The sequence below is a fragment of the Lepisosteus platostomus genome, unplaced genomic scaffold (genome assembly GCF_059453375.1).
Source record: "Lepisosteus platostomus isolate fLepPlt1 unplaced genomic scaffold, fLepPlt1.hap1 Scaffold_29_H1, whole genome shotgun sequence".
Taxonomy (NCBI): Eukaryota; Metazoa; Chordata; class Actinopteri; order Semionotiformes; family Lepisosteidae; genus Lepisosteus; species Lepisosteus platostomus.
This window is the reverse complement of record NW_028291657.1, coordinates 2,322,087-2,341,732: the sequence shown is the minus strand read 5'-3', so window position 1 is coordinate 2,341,732 and position 19,646 is coordinate 2,322,087.

Genomic DNA, 19,646 nt, shown 5'->3' with positions numbered 1-19,646 from the left:
TTCAATTTCTTCAACCATATTTTGAGATGATTACGTTTACAGAAGCAAATATTATTCAGTGCTTTTTCTTCACTCCTTTAATCAAACCCACATTTCTATAAGGAGGGCCATTGTGAAACTCCCCAAAGTGAGCTGAATTAATCTTTTATTCTTCACACCTGCGAAGTCATTCCTTCATTGTGTAATATGAAGGCCTTTCATTATTCACGTATACTACAACATCTGAAAATAATGGGTCTTGAAATAGTTGAATGAAAGAAAATCCTGAATAACTCCTCCAAATGCGTGTTACACTTTCATCAAGTACACACACTTTGAATGTGATGAACTATAAAAAGTTATTTTAACCATACCCAATGGAGCTCGGGAGTGCGATTGCATACACAATCATGTTTTCAGTGTTTGGACATCAGCCGTACATCAGAACAATCATTTCACTAACACAGCTCCGTGTTGAGTGATATATCTGTATTTGGGTATATACAGATCATGTAATTCAGGGAGCACTGTTACGTCAGGTCACCAACCATTATTACGACGCTCATATGTCATAGAGCTCCTTAGGATGTTTGTATAATCTTTATCCAAATTTTCATATGGCCGCAGTTACGGCGTTTATTTTACAGTTAATGTAACAGGGTGTCATTATATTTTTCTGTCTTTATGGTGGCAGACCACTTAACTAAATCTGAGTAGGCGGTTTCTACAAGTGGGTCAGATAAAATATTAAATATACAGTAAAAGCTCACACCTATTCATACCCTTTATGTACTGTATATCTACAATTACGTATACTGTATAATACGATAACTACCATTACAAAATGGCTCCCTTTTGATTTGAAGTGGTTCTTTTAAATAAGTAAATTGCAATCACTTAGCCTACATCTGAGCTCCTAATTCATCGCGACGACGGACTGAGACTCCAGTTGGATTTGTGAGAAGTAAAGGGGTGTGCCTGTTTTAAAACCGATTCATACGTCTTAAACACATGGACATAGATAGCAGTCTGTGTTATATAATTTATCTTTTTATTTTATTTAAATTTAAGTATCACATACACATTTTCAAAGTAACTGTACCCCTTTTAATTATGATCCCCATCGCTCACAGCTCCGAAGGTGAGACGAGGGCTACTTCAGATGGGATTTCCAATATTTCTCTCTTAGCTTGTATACCGGTGGAAAGGAGAGGGCTCTTAAAACGTGTTGATAGTAAGATTGGGATGTATTTGCAGTCTAGATATAGTTTTTTTAATGTTCGGAGCCGCCACAGATTCATTTTCTTACGACTGCTTTTCTGGATGACAATGACAATGCAAACGATGGTGTTAAGGCGAGGCTGTGCCTTAAGGCTCCTCTGCTTACAATGTTCAGCGCGTAAATCGCAAACGAGCGCCTTCCCTTACGATGAAAATGCAGAAAATAAGACCACGAGATTTAAACCTACGGCTTACAAATTTATGCGTAAACACTAAAACCGTATCTTTAGCAAAACTGGCGAGACAATGTGTTTTATCATTTAAAAAAGTACTGGAAAATAATTAAAGGTTATCACGATAAACAGAGGTTACTGATCTACTACTGTACGCTGTGACCAAAAATGAGAGTCCCCCGATCCTCGCAGCCTTCATGCTTTGGTCTTGGCCTGGCCGTTTTTTTTTTAAGATAATGGGGTCAAGTTAAGAAATTATGCAAGTTTCTAATCAAATCCAAGGGCGCCTCCATCTCCTAAACATCTTTAGAAGGCCGACGGACCACACTGCACGGTCCGGGTCCGGGCCCTGACCCGGTTCTGGATAATGCCAGCTTAAAGTGAAAAATTCTACTGTACATATTATGTTTCTTATTATGGTATATATGTATAATATAGCGCGACCGCTTCACGAAGCTAGAAAGAAAGTTATCCGCCATTTTTATTTTACCTGCAACTGAATTTGCCATTAAAATCATTATTAATACCGCAGCTGCTAAATTACTTACAACTCAAAGCAATTATAAAAATGATCGAAAGGTAAAAATACAAGCTTATACGAGCTGTCATTTTAACATTTATAACATATATTTAAACAAAATATATATCATCTATTTGAATAAAATAGAAAAGTGTTCTTAGTCTTCACTTAAAAGCTGTTAGAAGCTGCCTTTCTGACAAGAGAGTTCTGTGAGTTCCACAGTCTCAGTGCATTAAAGTCAAAACCAGTTGCTTTTTATTTCCTGTTTTACGACAGAGCAAGGAGGGTGTCCACAGACCACTGTGCACCTGCAGGCTGATATGGGGGGTAAAAAGTCTAGAAGTGAGTAAATAAGATTTTAGCACATGTTCTAAAACAAACCGGACACCTGTACAGCGATGCCAACACAGTGATCTGAGCTCCTTCTTTGAGTTAAATCCTAGCATCTGCATTTTTTACAAGTTGTTGCTATGGCAGAGCATGACCAGAGCATAACAGAAACCACCCATTTTCTAACCGCTTCATCCAATTCAGGGTCAGGGGGTCAGGGGGTCGCGGGGCACGGGGGAGCCAGAGCCTCAGAAAGTAATAAGCAGGAGATACCTGGGACTGGATGGTAGTCCAATGCAGGGAAGACACAGACACTCACCAATTATCCCAGAAGCCAATTAACCTACCAGTAGTTCTTTGAACTGTGGGAGGAAGCCGGAGCACCCAAAGCAAACTCATGCAAACATGGGGAGAACATACAAGCTCCATACAGATAGCACCCCAGGTCCAGAAGTGTACCCAGGGCCTCAGCACTGTGAGCTAGCAATGCTAAACGCTGGGCTACTGTGCATGCTAATTTCTAGGCATCAGGTGATCAATCAGGTAGTGTTTCTCAGATAAAAGGACACCAGTAATTTAGTATGAGATTCAAATTGACCTAAGAACAAAAAACTGTATAACTTATGTTATATAACTTATGTATAACTTACTACAGCATAACTGTCTTATTTGGCTCTTGTAGAAAATATTAACAGCATGCCTATTAAACATACAGTATCTAGCAATCAGCAATCAAAATAAAAACATTTCCAAACATGGAAACTGCCCAGTTAATGAAGCATTTCAAAGACATTAATCTATTCAATAATTACAGTTTTAAGTAGATAACAGATTTATATTCAGATTACGAAAGTATCATAACAACAGCTGCTTGTGTAAGGAATCCATGAATACCACTGTACATGAGAATTCCACACCTATTTGTAATCAATACACAAAATCCTATTGAATTTCAGGTACTTGTTTATTCAGCATTGCTTGACTCCGCGGACTCCTTGTTGTTTCAATATTCCAGCAATAGGACTAATCGCCAATACAGTGCCGTTGTAATCTATTCCTTCTGCCAGCAGAGGACGGTATTCGCACAGCCCGTTCAGGATAAGATAAGGTCCTCGCAGTTCACAGTACAACTGGCCACAGCCGTACTCGGAATATGCTCTCGATAACCTCGTTTAGTTTAAGTACGGCCGTATTTCATATCAACCCACAGATGCATTGCATAAACACTAGAATTCTGGTTGTACTTAAATTGACCTTATACGTTTTGGATTATGTTTAACCTTCTTCAATTTCTTCAACCATATTTTGAGATGATTACGTTTACAGAAGCAAATATTATTCAGTGCTTTTTCTTCACTCCTTTAATCAAACCCACATTTCTATAAGGAGGGCCATTGTGAAACTCCCCAAAGTGAGCTGAATTAATCTTTTATTCTTCACACCTGCGAAGTCATTCCTTCATTGTGTAATATGAAGGCCTTTCATTATTCACGTATACTACAACATCTGAAAATAATGGGTCTTGAAATAGTTGAATGAAAGAAAATCCTGAATAACTCCTCCAAATGCGTGTTACACTTTCATCAAGTACACACACTTTGAATGTGATGAACTATAAAAAGTTATTTTAACCATACCCAATGGAGCTCGGGAGTGCGATTGCATACACAATCATGTTTTCAGTGTTTGGACATCAGCCGTACATCAGAACAATCATTTCACTAACACAGCTCCGTGTTGAGTGATATATCTGTATTTGGGTATATACAGATCATGTAATTCAGAGAGCACTGTTACGTCAGGTCACCAACCATTATTACGACGCTCATATGTCATAGAGCTCCTTAGGATGTTTGTATAATTTGTATCCAAATTTTCATATGGCCGCAGTTACGGCGTTTATTTGACAGTTAATGTAACAGGGTGTCATTATATTTTTCTGTCTTTATGGTGGCAGACCACTTAACTAAATCTGAGTAGGCGGTTTCTACAAGTGGGTCAGATAAAATATTAAATATACAGTAAAAGCTCACACCTATTCATACCCTTTATGTACTGTATATCTACAATTACGTATACTGTATAATACGATAACTACCATTACAAAATGTCTCCCTTTTGATTTGAAGTGGTTCTTTTAAATAAGTAAATTGCAATCACTTAGCCTACATCTGAGCTCCTAATTCATCGCGACGACGGACTGAGACTCCAGTTGGATTTGTGAGAAGTAAAGGGGTGTGCCTGTTTTAAAGCCGATTCATACGTCTTAAACACATGGACATAGATAGCAGTCTGTGTTATATAATTTATCTTTTTATTTTATTTAAATTTAAGTATCACATACACATTTTCAAAGTAACTGTACCCCTTTTAATTATGATCCCCATCGCTCACAGCTCCGAAGGTGAGACGAGGGCTACTTCAGATGGGATTTCCAATATTTCTCTCTTAGCTTGTATACCGGTGGAAAGGAGAGGGCTCTTAAAACGTGTTGATAGTAAGATTGGGATGTATTTGCAGTCTAGATATAGTTTTTTTAATGTTCGGAGCCGCCACAGATTCATTTTCTTACGACTGCTTTTCTGGATGACAATGACAATGCAAACGATGGTGTTAAGGCGAGGCTGTGCCTTAAGGCTCCTCTGCTTACAATGTTCAGCGCGTAAATCGCAAACGAGCGCCTTCCCTTACGATGAAAATGCAGAAAATAAGACCACGAGATTTAAACCTACGGCTTACAAATTTATGCGTAAACACTAAAACCGTATCTTTAGCAAAACTGGCGAGACAATGTGTTTTATCATTTAAAAAAGTACTGGAAAATAATTAAAGGTTATCACGATAAACAGAGGTTACTGATCTACTACTGTACGCTGTGACCAAAAATGAGAGTCCCCCGATCCTCGCAGCCTTTATGCTTTGGTCTTGGCCTGGCCGTTTTTTTTTTTAAGATAATGGGGTGAAGTTAAGAAATTATGCAAGTTTCTAATCAAATCCAAGGGCGCCTCCATCTCCTAAACATCTTTAGAAGGCCGACGGACCACACTGCACGGTCCGGGTCCGGGCCCTGACCTGGTTCTGGATAATGCCAGCTTAAAGTGAAAAATTCTACTGTACATATTATGTTTCTTATTATGGTATATATGTATAATATAGCGCGACCGCTTCACGAAGCTAGAAAGAAAGTTATCCGCCATTTTTATTTTACCTGCAATTGAATTTGCCATTAAAATCACGATTAATACCGCAGCTGCTAAATTACTTACCTAAAAGCGTTCAGATACAAAAGCACTTGAGCTGTAATGTTTATATACTGTTGGCCCGATGACCTACTTCAAGAAGAATTGTTACATAGACCGCCAAGGACTGTCATCACACTTTACGTCATAAAGCGCTTTAAAACTTTTGACAAGTTCAACACCTCATATTTTGTACTGTTTATCGTGGTAAAAGCAACTCAAAGCAATTCTAAAAATGATCGAAAGGTAAAAATACAAGCTTATACGAGCTGTCGTTTTAACATTTATAACATATATTTAAACAAAACATATATAATCTATTTGAATAAAATAGAAAAGTGTTCTTAGTCTTCACTTAAAAGCTGTTAGAAGCTGCCTTTCTGACAAGAGAGTTCTGTGAGTTCCACAGTCTCAGTGCATTAAAGTCAAAACCAGTTGCTTTTTATTTCCTGTTTTACGACAGAGCAAGGAGGGTGTCCACAGACCACTGTGCACCTGCAGGCTGATATGGGGGGTAAAAAGTCTAGAAGTGAGTAAATAAGATTTTAGCACATGTTCTAAAACAAACCGGACACCTGTACAGCGATGCCAACACAGTGATCTGAGCTCCTTCTTTGAGTTAAATCCTAGCATCTGCATTTTTTACAAGTTGTTGCTATGGCAGAGCATGACCAGAGCATAACAGAAACCACCCATTTTCTAACCGCTTCATCCAATTCAGGGTCAGGGGGTCAGGGGGTCGCGGGGCACGGGGGAGCCAGAGCCTCAGAAAGTAATAAGCAGGAGATACCTGGGACTGGATGGTAGTCCAATGCAGGGAAGACACAGACACTCACCAATTATCCCAGAAGCCAATTAACCTACCAGTAGTTCTTTGAAGTGTGGGAGGAAGCCGGAGCACCCAAAGCAAACTCATGCAAACATGGGGAGAACATACAAGCTCCATACAGATAGCACCCCAGGTCCAGATGTGTACCCAGGGCCTCAGCACTGTGAGCTAGCAATGCTAAACGCTGGGCTACTGTGCATGCTAATTTCTAGGCATCAGGTGATCAATCAGGTAGTGTTTCTCAGATAAAAGGACACCAGTAATTTAGTATGAGATTCAAATTGACCTCAGAACAAAAAACTGTATAACTTATGTTATATAACTTATGTATAACTTACTACAGCATAACTGTCTTATTTGGCTCTTGTAGAAAATATTAACAGCATGCCTATTAAACATACAGTATCTAGCAATCAGCAATCAAAATAAAAACATTTCCAAACATGGAAACTGCCCAGTTAATGAAGCATTTCAAAGACATTAATCTATTCAATAATTACAGTTTTAAGTAGATAACAGATTTATATTCAGATTACGAAAGTATCATAACAACGGCTGCTTGTGTAAGGAATCCATGAATACCACTGTACATGAGAATTCCACACCTATTTGTAATCAATACACAAAATCCTATTGAATTTCAGGTACTTGTTTATTCAGCATTGCTTGACTCCGCGGACTCCTTGTTGTTTCAATATTCTAGCAATAGGACTAATCGCCAATACAGTGCCGTTGTAATCTATTCCTTCTGCCAGCAGAGGACGGTATTCGCACAGCCCGTTCAGGATAAGATAAGGTCCTCGCAGTTCACAGTACAACTGGCCACAGCCGTACTCGGAATATGCTCTCGATAACCTCGTTTAGTTTAAGTACGGCCGTATTTCATATCAACCCACAGATGATTGCATAAACACTAGAATTCTGGTTGTACTTAAATTGACCTTATACGTTTTGGATTATGTTTAACCTTCTTCAATTTCTTCAACCATATTTTGAGATGATTACGTTTACAGAAGCAAATATTATTCAGTGCTTTTTCTTCACTCCTTTAATCAAACCCACATTTCTATAAGGAGGGCCATTGTGAAACTCCCCAAAGTGAGCTGAATTAATCTTTTATTCTTCACACCTGCGAAGTCATTCCTTCATTGTGTAATATGAAGGCCTTTCATTATTCACGTATACTACAACATCTGAAAATAATGGGTCTTGAAATAGTTGAATGAAAGAAAATCCTGAATAACTCCTCCAAATGCGTGTTACACTTTCATCAAGTACACACACTTTGAATGTGATGAACTATAAAAAGTTATTTTAACCATACCCAATGGAGCTCGGGAGTGCGATTGCATACACAATCATGTTTTCAGTGTTTGGACATCAGCCGTACATCAGAACAATCATTTCACTAACACAGCTCCGTGTTGAGTGATATATCTGTATTTGGGTATATACAGATCATGTAATTCAGGGAGCACTGTTACGTCAGGTCACCAACCATTATTACGACGCTCATATGTCATAGAGCTCCTTAGGATGTTTGTATAATCTTTATCCAAATTTTCATATGGCCGCAGTTACGGCATTTATTTTATAGTTAATGTAACAGGGTGTCATTATATTTTTCTGTCTTTATGGTGGCAGACCACTTAACTAAATCTGAGTAGGCGGTTTCTACAAGTGGGTCAGATAAAATATTAAATATACAGTAAAAGCTCACACCTATTCATACCCTTTATGTACTGTATATCTACAATTACGTATACTGTATAATACGATAACTACCATTACAAAATGGCTCCCTTTTGATTTGAAGTGGTTCTTTTAAATAAGTAAATTGCAATCACTTAGCCTACATCTGAGCTCCTAATTCATCGCGACGACGGACTGAGACTCCAGTTGGATTTGTGAGAAGTAAAGGGGTGTGCCTGTTTTAAAACCGATTCATACGTCTTAAACACATGGACATAGATAGCAGTCTGTGTTATATAATTTATCTTTTTATTTTATTTAAATTTAAGTATCACATACACATTTTCAAAGTAACTGTACCCCTTTTAATTATGATCCCCATCGCTCACAGCTCCGAAGGTGAGACGAGGGCTACTTCAGATGGGATTTCCAATATTTCTCTCTTAGCTTGTATACCGGTGGAAAGGAGAGGGCTCTTAAAACGTGTTGATAGTAAGATTGGGATGTATTTGCAGTCTAGATATAGTTTTTTTTATGTTCGGAGCCGGCACAGATTCATTTTCTTACGACTGCTTTTCTGGATGACAATGACAATGCAAACGATGGTGTTAAGGCGAGGCTGTGCCTTAAGGCTCCTCTGCTTACAATATTCAGCGCGTAAATCGCAAACGAGCGCCTCTCTTACGATGAAAATGCAGAAAATAAGAACACGAGATTTAAACCTACGGCTTACAAATTTATGTGTAAACACTAAAACCGTATCTTTAGCAAAACTGGCGAGACAATGTGTTTTATCATTTAAAAAAGTACTGGAAAATAATTAAAGGTTATCACGATAAACAGAGGTTACTGATCTACTACTGTACGCTGTGACCAAAAATGAGAGTCCCCCGATCCTCGCAGCCTTCATGCTTTGGTCTTGGCCTGGCCGTTTTTTTTAAGATAATGGGGTCAAGTTAAGAAATTATGCAAGTTTCTAATCAAATCCAAGGGCGCCTCGATCTCCTAAACATCTTTAGAAGGCCGACGGACCACACTGCACAGTCCGGGCCCTGACCCGGTTCTGGATAATGCCAGCTTAAAGTGAAAAATTCTACTGTACATATTATGTTTCTTATTATGGTATATATGTATAATACAGCGCGACCGCTTCACGAAGCTAGAAAGAAAGTTATCCGCCATTTTTATTTTACCTGCAATTGAATTTGCCATTAAAATCATTATTAATACCGCAGCTGCTAAATTACTTACCTAAAAGCGTTCAGATACAAAAGCACTTGAGCTGTAATGTTTGTATACTGTTGGCCCGATGACCTACTTCAAGAAGAATTGTTACATAGACCGCCAAGGACTGTCATCACACTTTACGTCATAAAGCGCTTTAAAACTTTTGACAAGTTCAACACCTCATATTTTGTACTGTTTATCGTGGTAAAAGCAACTCAAAGCAATTATAAAAATGATCGAAAGGTAAAAATACAAGCTTATACGAGCTGTCGTTTTAACATTTATAACATATATTTAAACAAAACATATATAATCTATTTTAATAAACTAGAAAAGTGTTCTTAGTCTTCACTTAAAAGCTGTTAGAAGCTGCCTTTCTGACAAGAGAGTTCTGTGAGTTCCACAGTCTCAGTGCATTAAAGTCAAAACCAGTTGCTTTTTATTTCCTGTTTTACGACAGAGCAAGGAGGGTGTCCACAGACCACTGTGCACCTGCAGACTGATATGGGGGGTAAAAAGTCTAGAAGTTAGTAAATAAGATTTTAACACATGTTCAAAAACAAACTAGACACCTGTACAGTGATGCCAACACAGTGCTCTGAGCTCCTTCTTTGAGTTAAATCCTAGCATCTGCATTTTTTACAAGTTGTTGCTATGGCAGAGCATGACCAGAGCATAACAGAAACCACCCATTTTCTAACCGCTTCATCCAATTCAGGGTCAGGGGGTCAGGGGGTCGCGGGGCACGGGGCAGCCAGAGCCTCAGAAAGTAATAAGCAGGAGATACCTGGGACTGGATGGTAGTCCAATGCAGGGAAGACACAGACACTCACCAATTATCCCAGAAGCCAATGAACCTACCAGTAGTTCTTTGAAGTGTGGGAGGAAGCCGGAGCACCCAAAGCAAACTCATGCAAACATGGGGAGAACATACAAGCTCCATACAGATAGCACCCCAGGTCCAGAAGTGTACCCAGGGCCTCAGCACTGTGAGCTAGCAATGCTAAACGCTGGGCTACTGTGCATGCTAATTTCTAGGCATCAGGTGATCAATCAGGTAGTGTTTCTCAGATAAAAGGACACCAGTTATTTAGTATGAGATTCAAATTGACCTCAGAACAAAATATAACTTATGTTATATAACTTATATAGAACTTACTACAGCATAACTGTCTTATTTGGCTCTTGTAGAAAATATTAACAGGATGCCTATTAAACATACAGTATCTAGCAATCAGCAATCAAAATAAAAACATTTCCAAACATGGAAACTGCCCAGTTAATGAAGCATTTCAAAGACATTAATCTATTCAATAATTACAGTTTTAAGTAGATAACAGATTTATATTCAGATTACGAAAGCATCATAACAACTGCTGCTTGTGTAAGGAATCCATGAATACCACTGTACATGAGAATTCCACACCTATTTGTAATCAATACACAAAATCCTATTGAATTTCAGGTACTTGTTTATTCAGCATTGCTTGACTCCGCGGACTCCTTGTTGTTTCAATATTCTAGCAATAGGACTAATCGTCAATACAGTGCCGTTGTAATCTATTCCTTCTGCCAGCAGAGGACGGTATTCGCACAGCCAGTTCAGGATAAGATACGGTCCTCGCAGTTCACAGTACAACTGGCCAAAGCCGTATTCGGAATATGCTCTCGATAACCTCGTTTAGTTTAAGTACGGCCATATTTCATATCAACCCACAGATGCATTGCATAAACACTAGAATTCTGGTTGTACTTAAATTGACCTTATACGTTTTGGATTATGTTTAACCTTCTTCAATTTCTTCAACCATATTTTGAGATGATTACGTTTACAGAAGCAAATATTATTCAGTGCTTTTTCTTCACTCCTTTAATCAAACCCACATTTCTATAAGGAGGGCCATTGTGAAACTCCCCAAAGTGAGCTGAATTAATCTTTTATTCTTCACACCTGCGAAGTCATTCCTTCATTGTGTAATATGAAGGCCTTTCATTATTCACGTATACTACAACATCTGAAAATAATGGGTCTTGAAATAGTTGAAAATCCAGAATAACTCCTCCAAATGCGTGTTACACTTTCATCAGATACACACACTTTGAATGTGATGAACTATAAAAAGTTATTTTAACCATACCCAATGGAGCTCGGGAGTGCGATTGCATACACAATCATGTTTTCAGTGTTTGGACATCAGCCGTACATCAGAACAATCATTTCACTAACACAGCTCCATGTTGAGTGACTTCCCTCCAAAAACAAAGTCACTTTCCCTTAGCAATTATTGCATGGACTTAGATTATCTGCCTTCTGCATCAAGCCCTGTATGATATACTGTACAAAGCCAAGCTTTGGGATAGTGCTTTGTTTGGATCCTTGTCTTGATCCTTTTGGATCCCAGGCTGCTCATTTGCAAATGAGTTTTGACATTAATTATAGTGACTATAGCAATGAGGTGGCACTGTGGTTCACAGAGCTGGGGTCCTGGGTTCAATTCCTGGGGTGCAGTCTGGATGGAATTGTATGTTCTCCCTTCATTTGTGTGGATTTCTTCCAGGTGCTCCAGTTTCTTCCCACAGTCCAAAGACATACAGTACTAGTAGGTTAAGGTGGAACTACAGTCCCAATTTTGCAGACACAAAATCATTTAATTTCAGTCACAAAATAAAATCATTGACATTATAGAAAACTTTACAAACTCAAAATTGAGCACAAAATCATGAATTTTGTGAAAGGACTGTAAGTTACGCCATGCTGTAACAAATTCGCATTCAAGTTCCACACAAATTGCGATGTGATGCAGCCCTTCCTGCTCACTAATCACTGTAATGACTAATGCAATGTGATGTAGGAGAGAAAAGGTATAGGTTATGCAGCAAACATTTCACTGCAAAAAACGTTCCATTCCAAGGTTCTTTATGCAGAGTTAACAATGTAATATTATTTATTGGCAAAAACGTAAAAAAGTTGAGAGCAATATTTTCATTGGATTAAACGAGATGTATTCACAAGCCTGCTCCTTTACAATGTCACAGGGCCACATCAGATTACAGGAAGTTTTGCTGCCTCGTTCTGAATCGCAGAACATGGTAATTCTTTAACCTTGAAATGTAGTCTATTTTGTGATGTAAATTGGAGGTTTTACAAGTTATTGTGTGTTCCCCTTTAGATGGCTTCTGGGAAAACTGGCCTCAACACTGTATTGGATAAGGCACTTAGAAAACAGATTCATGCGTGGACCACAGCAATGTCCCTTTACTGAGAGCCAGCAATCAACGGATGTGTCTGATCGTGAATGGTTTTCCCTGTTGTTTGTTGTATTACTCGGTGTTGCATTTTAAGCTGTGCATGAGGCAGGACCCGGAGGCTGCTGCTTCTGCTGGGATTGAGGAAGAGCTGAGCGCCATGTAAGGCAAAGACACTGCGTTCCACTTTATCAGGTGCCTGGAGTGTAAGAGCTGCAGATAATATTGAGTCACATTAATCCCAACATATTTCAAATATTATGAAAATTAAATAAATTAAATCAAATAACTTTCATTAAAAAAATCAATCACACTTTACCTTGCTTTTTCAGTTGTTTTAAAGGAAAATTGATGCCGAGAATGTGTGAATACTACTTTTTGATGGTTCCAAGGCCAATGTGACCTGTTCTATTGCCTGCTAATTGTACGTTCCAGGTTGAACAATTATTTTTAGGAGGTCAAGGTGTATGAATGATAAGAACAGCTTGAAATTTATTTTCACGGTCGACACACATTTTCGCAAGGGAAAAAAACTGAAATAACCACAGTTACGCAAACACCAGTCCACCAAAAAAAAATCATTTTATTAAAACAAGGTAACATTTTTTTTATCATCATACGGATGAACTGTGCTAAATATATTTCTAAAAAGAAAAAGCAGGACGTGAGTCATGAGCCAAGATCATGACTCTTTTACTCTTCTTCACATCAGTTTTCATCTGTGAGGAGGAGGAGGGGGGCGGCTCCTGATGTGCTGACACTTGGGGATGTGCCTCTGTGCCGGCCTGGGGGCAAAGCGCCGGCCGCAGTGAGGGCAGGGCACGTAGTCGGGGTTTGGATTCGCGGGGGGCTGGGGCAGGTTCACAACCTTCCCTCCTTGCGTGATCACCTGCTGCACCTCCCTGGCCTATTTGATGCTCCGAATGAAATCCTCGTGCTTCTGCCTCCAGTTGTTCTTTCTCAGCTGGGAACAGGAAATGAAACCAATGAAACAGCTTCCAGAAAAAGTCCAGACTAGCACTGCGTACACAGTCTGGTCACAAACCATTCACAAGGCAAGAAAATATCAATACAGTAATAACTTAGCTTTCTGGGCCTACCTTTCATGTCATTGGGTAGAGAGTACAATTTAGTTATGGTTTTGTTTCCCGTGAGTGCTATTTGCTTGATATCTCATGTAGATTTTTACAACAGAATTCAGAAGTCACTAAGACCCATTTATTCTGTCTGGCAAATGTGCCTTTGCGGCAGTTTTTCAGAAGAGTACTTCATAAAACACTTATTTATTGTTTACATTGATTTATAAGCTGAGTCTGACTCTAGGAGAAAACAAGGGAAGCTTGGAAAGAGTTTAAGGATAGCCCTTACCACGATTGGCGGTCTAACCTTCTTCTTATGGATGTATGTCTCCAGTTCTGTTCCCTTGGCCCTGTGCTTGAAAGAGTCAAAAACCTTCCTCTTTGAATTCTGAAGCTTCTTGCAGATCTTGCTGTGTTTCTCCAACCTCTCTACAGCAAACTTCCTGTGACACAGTTCACAGGGCACCAGCTGAGGGTTTCCACTCTGGCTATTCTCATATGGAAATTGCTCAGCGGTAGGGCACATCAGACTTGTAGGGGACTGTTGTAACAGAAGAAATAAGGTTCTTGATCACGAGATGAAGTAAAACAAATGAGTTTATTGCATGCAAGGAACAATAAAGCCGAAGTCTTGTTTCCCGCAAGAAACAACAAAACCGAAGTATTGTTCGCCGTACTGTTACAAACTTTTGGGTTATATAGTGTTTTCTTCTCCGTTTCTGACGTCACTTGGTCTGATGGTAAAGAGGGGGGTTCATGGTATTTGGCCAGTTTACGATGTTCTGGACAAATGGTCAGTTTAAGATTACACCCAGGGGGGTTCCTAGCTTGCATCTGCAGTCCTTATCAGTTAACCCCCTTTCCTGCCATAAACCCCAGCTTGTGACTTAGAAGTCTAAACCCCCTACAGAAAGGATTAAATTCAAACCCCTGTCTTCACATCATTCTTCAATGTCAAGTGGCAAATGTTGACTGGTGATGTTATGTGAATCTTAGGAAATGGTCATTTTTCAATCGAGTCTATGTTTCTCAGAATTTGAGACAGAGAGGTCAATCTCTGCAATCCGAGCTGAGGGCATTTCTTGGAATGGAAAGGTAAGAGCAACTTTGGTAAGAGTTCTTTGATATTCTCTTAAGACTCCTCGCCAGCTTTTACGATGAAAAATGTAAATAATAATAACAAACATTATTTTATATAGTGCCTTGAAAGGTGGCTTCTTTACAGAATGACAAAACCAACTACAATAAATAATACACAAGATATGCATGATGACAATACACAGTTAGAGGAGACAGTAGATGGTCATTGTCAGTGTATTCTGAAGGTAGTTTTCCAATTTTTTGGAACGGGGTAAAAGAGGCCACCTCTACTAGAATCTTTGTCCTAACCAAAAATGTAACAAAGTATAATAATAATATTAAAAAGAATAATAATAAACTTTATTTATAGAGCACCTTTCATACAAATAGTGCTTTGGTGCTTTAAAAACCAAGCGTAAAAATACAATATTAAAATTGAGAGATATACTTTCAGTTGTAAAGGAAAATACAGCAATACAGTAAAGCAACATACATGTCAATTAAATAAATACAAATTAGGAAAGTCGTAATAAAATAAGAACAATTAAAGAGAACTAAAAAAAGAAACAGAAATAGAAAGAACAAAGAACCACTTTAACTAAAAGCAACATTTTCAAATGTTTTTTAAAACAATGTACCGAGCTTGACTGCCTAATAAAAAGTGGAAGTGAGTTTCATAATTTAGAAGCATAAAAACAAAAAGCAGCCTCTCCACTCTTTCTGCATTTCACATGTGGTATTTGCAGTAGGCCAGTATGTGCAGATCTCAGGTCACGTATAGGAACATATGAAGACAGACATTCAGTAAGGTACAGACGTGCTAGGTCGCTTAAAGCTTTAAAAACAAGTAAAAGAACTTTCAAATTTATCCTAGATAATACAGGTGACCAGTGAAGTTTTTTCAAAACAGGAATGATATTCTCTTTCTTGTATTTGTTAGGATCTGTGCTACTGCATTTCGAACAAGTAGTAAGGGATTTATTGTTTTCTTGGGAAGCTCACAAAACAGAGCAATAAAATCATATCCACATCAATGTGAGCAATGGAGAAGTCAAATTAACGTGTCTAAATATCATCTAGTTCTATCCCAGGGAAGAGGGCTGTTGCCTACACAGACGACAAGACACAAAACGCTCAACTGTGCAAAACACGCATAAGGACATCAGTCAGGAGGAACAAGGTAAAGTGTTTTTTCTTCTTCACCATGGTCATGTAGTTTCACTCCAAGCACTGTCATATGAAATAACTGTGGAAACGACCTCCCCAACATTTTGGGTTGTTGCATTTTGCTTCAATGAATTTTAACCTTTTCTTTTAGACATTAAGAGGAAGGACACATTCACCCTTGGTAGAGATTCAGTTGTTCTATGAGATGTCAAGGTGAGAATTAACCACTTCAGGGATAAGTCAATCCACATAACTGAAAAAGGGGCAATGAACAGGATATGGGGATTTTGCTAGTTATAAAGTACAATAATCATCATTACATGATCTAAGACTACTGAAGTATAAGCTGTGTCCCTGACTGATTAATTAGCAAATTCATCTTTGTAGAGTGCAGCTTCTATCTATTCAGTGGCATTTCCTTAAAACAATTGTATTCCCACATTCTGAATATGGAGTGAGATCATGTAGAGAATGTTGGACTTGTAATAACTAATTGAAGGATAATAATAATCAACGAAAGTGCTTAAAAGTATCAACAAATGCCTTCAAAGTACTTGACACGTACTTTGCTTTCAAAAGTGAAACATAATTAATGCTTACGTAAGATTTCTCTTGACTTCTCAGGAGTATACTAACTCCAAGGACAAGTAACATCACAAACCATTATTTAAGTGCTGATGTTGGAGCTGCAATACTACTACCAAGACAAAAAATGATACAGGTAACACTGCTTTCAGATTTCTAAGAATTGCTAAAATAGTATGTTTACAGAGCATTCAGAGTTGAGAATATGACAAGTTCCTACCATCTCAAACACTGCCAATCTAGAACAAAAAGAAAGTACTTGAACGCCTGCAGTAATCGAACACAAACCAGAACATATCAGTGCATGACAAGGAAATGTAGTCACAAAATGATTCTACCCTTTCAAGTCCCAAAAAGGACCGAGGAACTTACCGGAGGCGATACCTGGATTTCAAACAGAGTACAATGTAGCCACTGTAGGGGAGAAGATCACAGAGAGCTCTTCTCAGATTGCTCAGAGTCAGCCCCAGCACCCTGTCCTGACTGAAGCAGACAAAGTGGTCAAACAGGTAGGTAGAAATGAGTAAGGAACAGAGAGTATGGTTATTCTTGCATTGTTTGTTCGTCTGTCAAAGAAAAGAGTGCTTCTGACTTTTGTCAATGTTCATCTTTATTTTAGGAGAAGAACAAACGGTGGTATCACACTTTGCTCAAGTGTATGATACCATGTGTGTACAGCAGACATCACCAAAGGAACAGGAGACACCTGAGTAGAGAACAAGAATATGAAAAGACTGATGAAAAAAAGCACCAGGAGAAATCCATTGAATATGCACAATCTCGTCCAGTATTTCAATGAAAAGTTTCAGTGTTGTTTTTAGTGTCGTCGTATTGCATACATTTAAAACAATGTGTCTTGTTTAATGAACAATTTCATTTACTTTAGTAAAAAGTGTTGTTTACTGTAGTCCTAGCATGGATGCAACTGTTAGAGAAAACTTGAATGAAAAACTGAATGTTTCATACAATATGGGTTTGTGTTAACCCACACACCTAAGTGAAATGTTTGATTACGTTTACAAGACATAACACATAGTTCAGTTGAGTGTGAAAGGGAACAACAGAGAAAGTCACAAACAAAACATTTGTGAAGGACTTGAAAAATGTTTTTTCTTTAGAAATGACAAAAAATAAAGAACTTTTCAACAAGATGTCTTTCTATAGCGAGTTTCATTTGAGATAGTCTTTTCTTAGAAGTGCAAGAGTGGTATTCCCTACAACTTATTCCCCAATTTGATCATTCTCAGAAATTAGGAGACGGAAACCACACCTACTGTAATATTAGACCTTGTAACAAGGCAACTAGGTTTCAATGGCTTAAAAGGTGCAGAAAGAGGCTCATGTATAATGACCTCCAGTGTCCCACAGGTTTCCCAAATCATTTCTTAGAGTATGGAAAAAGAGGAAATAAAGTGTCTACAGAAAGCGTATACCCCCTTGAACTTTGTTCAGTTTGTTGCGCCAGTGCCAGAGTTTCATGCAATTAAATGAGGACCTCTATCTCACACCACATATGTTATACTTTCAATGGGAAAAAAGGAAATATTACAATTGTATACATTTTCACCCACATGTTAATATTTGGTAGAAGCCCTTTTCACAGCAATTTCAGCTGTGAGTCTGTTGGTAATGGGCTCCACCACCTCTGCACCAACAAGATTTGATAATATTTGAGAATTTCAGAAGTCTGTCTGGTTTAGCTGAAGAATCAGCTAAGGTAAGTTTCAGGAAGAGCATCTGATTTCTTTCAATAAAGCAGAACAGAGAAAAAACACACAATACAAAATCATGAGAATTTGTATCCATATGACACTTTGACTCGAATACTTTTATCAGACCTACACAGAGTATATACTGTACACACTTTTTCAGCCCAGGTTTATACATTTGGAACTGCCATTTGTAGGTGTTTTTGTGTCTTAGCTCAACACTGTGAAACCTGTAGTTACAAACATGGAGGATGAAGACATGAAGACATATATTGTACCTCTGACCGGCCTACCTTCCAAGAGGTGAAAGATGAAACTTTTCCTTTATCGTCAACTCAGTGAATGTCTTTAAACTTTCGAAAACTGTAACAAAGAATAAGTTAAAAAACGTATGTTCAGTGGACCCACAGAAAAGTCAAAGTTGTCCATAGAAATGCCCGTCTAAATCAGAAATCTACAGCACAAAGGCAGTGGCCTTTCGGGACATAAAAATGAAATCAGACTTTACTCAGACGAATTGCCCTTGGTCACGGACATCTTGCTATCAGTCACTACAAAGATGTTTTCTCTCGTGCCATGGCTTGCCTGCCTTGCTTCTTCTGCTGGATGGCTTCTGGTCGCTGGTCAGGATCGACAGCCAGCATGTCCTGGAGCAGTGTCCTTAGCTCCGTGCTTATGGCTCTATTTACTTTCAGGGGGATGTGGAACTGCAGCCAGGGGTTCTCATGCAGGGCCTCTCCAACAGGCCCTGACAGACATATGCTCCTGTATCGGAAACACACTTTAGTTCAATTCTAAAATATTTCTCATAGGACTGAAGGAACCTTTGCCTGTTAAGAGTTAACAATTAGGTCCTCAAGAACTGTTTTACGGTTTTCTACACTCCTGGCTGGCCAAGGTCTCTTTAAGGTCTCTTAAGTGGAGGTGTAACTCATGTATCCTACATGTGATTTAGCAACATGAAAGGGAATAGCTTCTTATCGGATTATGGTCTTGGTTAACTGCCTAAGGCTGACCTAAGTGCCTAACTTTCTGACTTTCTTTTTACCTTATATGTTAAGAAGCTTCTTCTGACCAATCAGAAATGTATGCTTTATGTATGAACATTTTGCTCATCAAAGTGAGTGAGAGACAAGGTTAACAGAAATTAGCCACGGCAGTAAATGACAGCATATTTTTGGGTTCTTAAATGGTCTCTACCTGGCACACCTGCAGTGCAAACTGACACACACTGTTTAGAGAAACAGCTACTCTATTACTAATATTAATGAAACATTTCTTATTCAATGGAACAAAAACAAACAGTAAAACTAAAACACAGATCTCTTAGCTTCCTATTTCATGAACCAGATGACTGAATGACCAAGCTTAACTAGTAGCCAGAACCCCAGTTAACCCTCCGTAACACAAACTTTAACCACACGACAGGAACTCTTTCAAACTGAGTGAAAATCATAAATGGATCCATAACTTTACATCAATTTACTATGTTGTGCCAATACCTGCATTT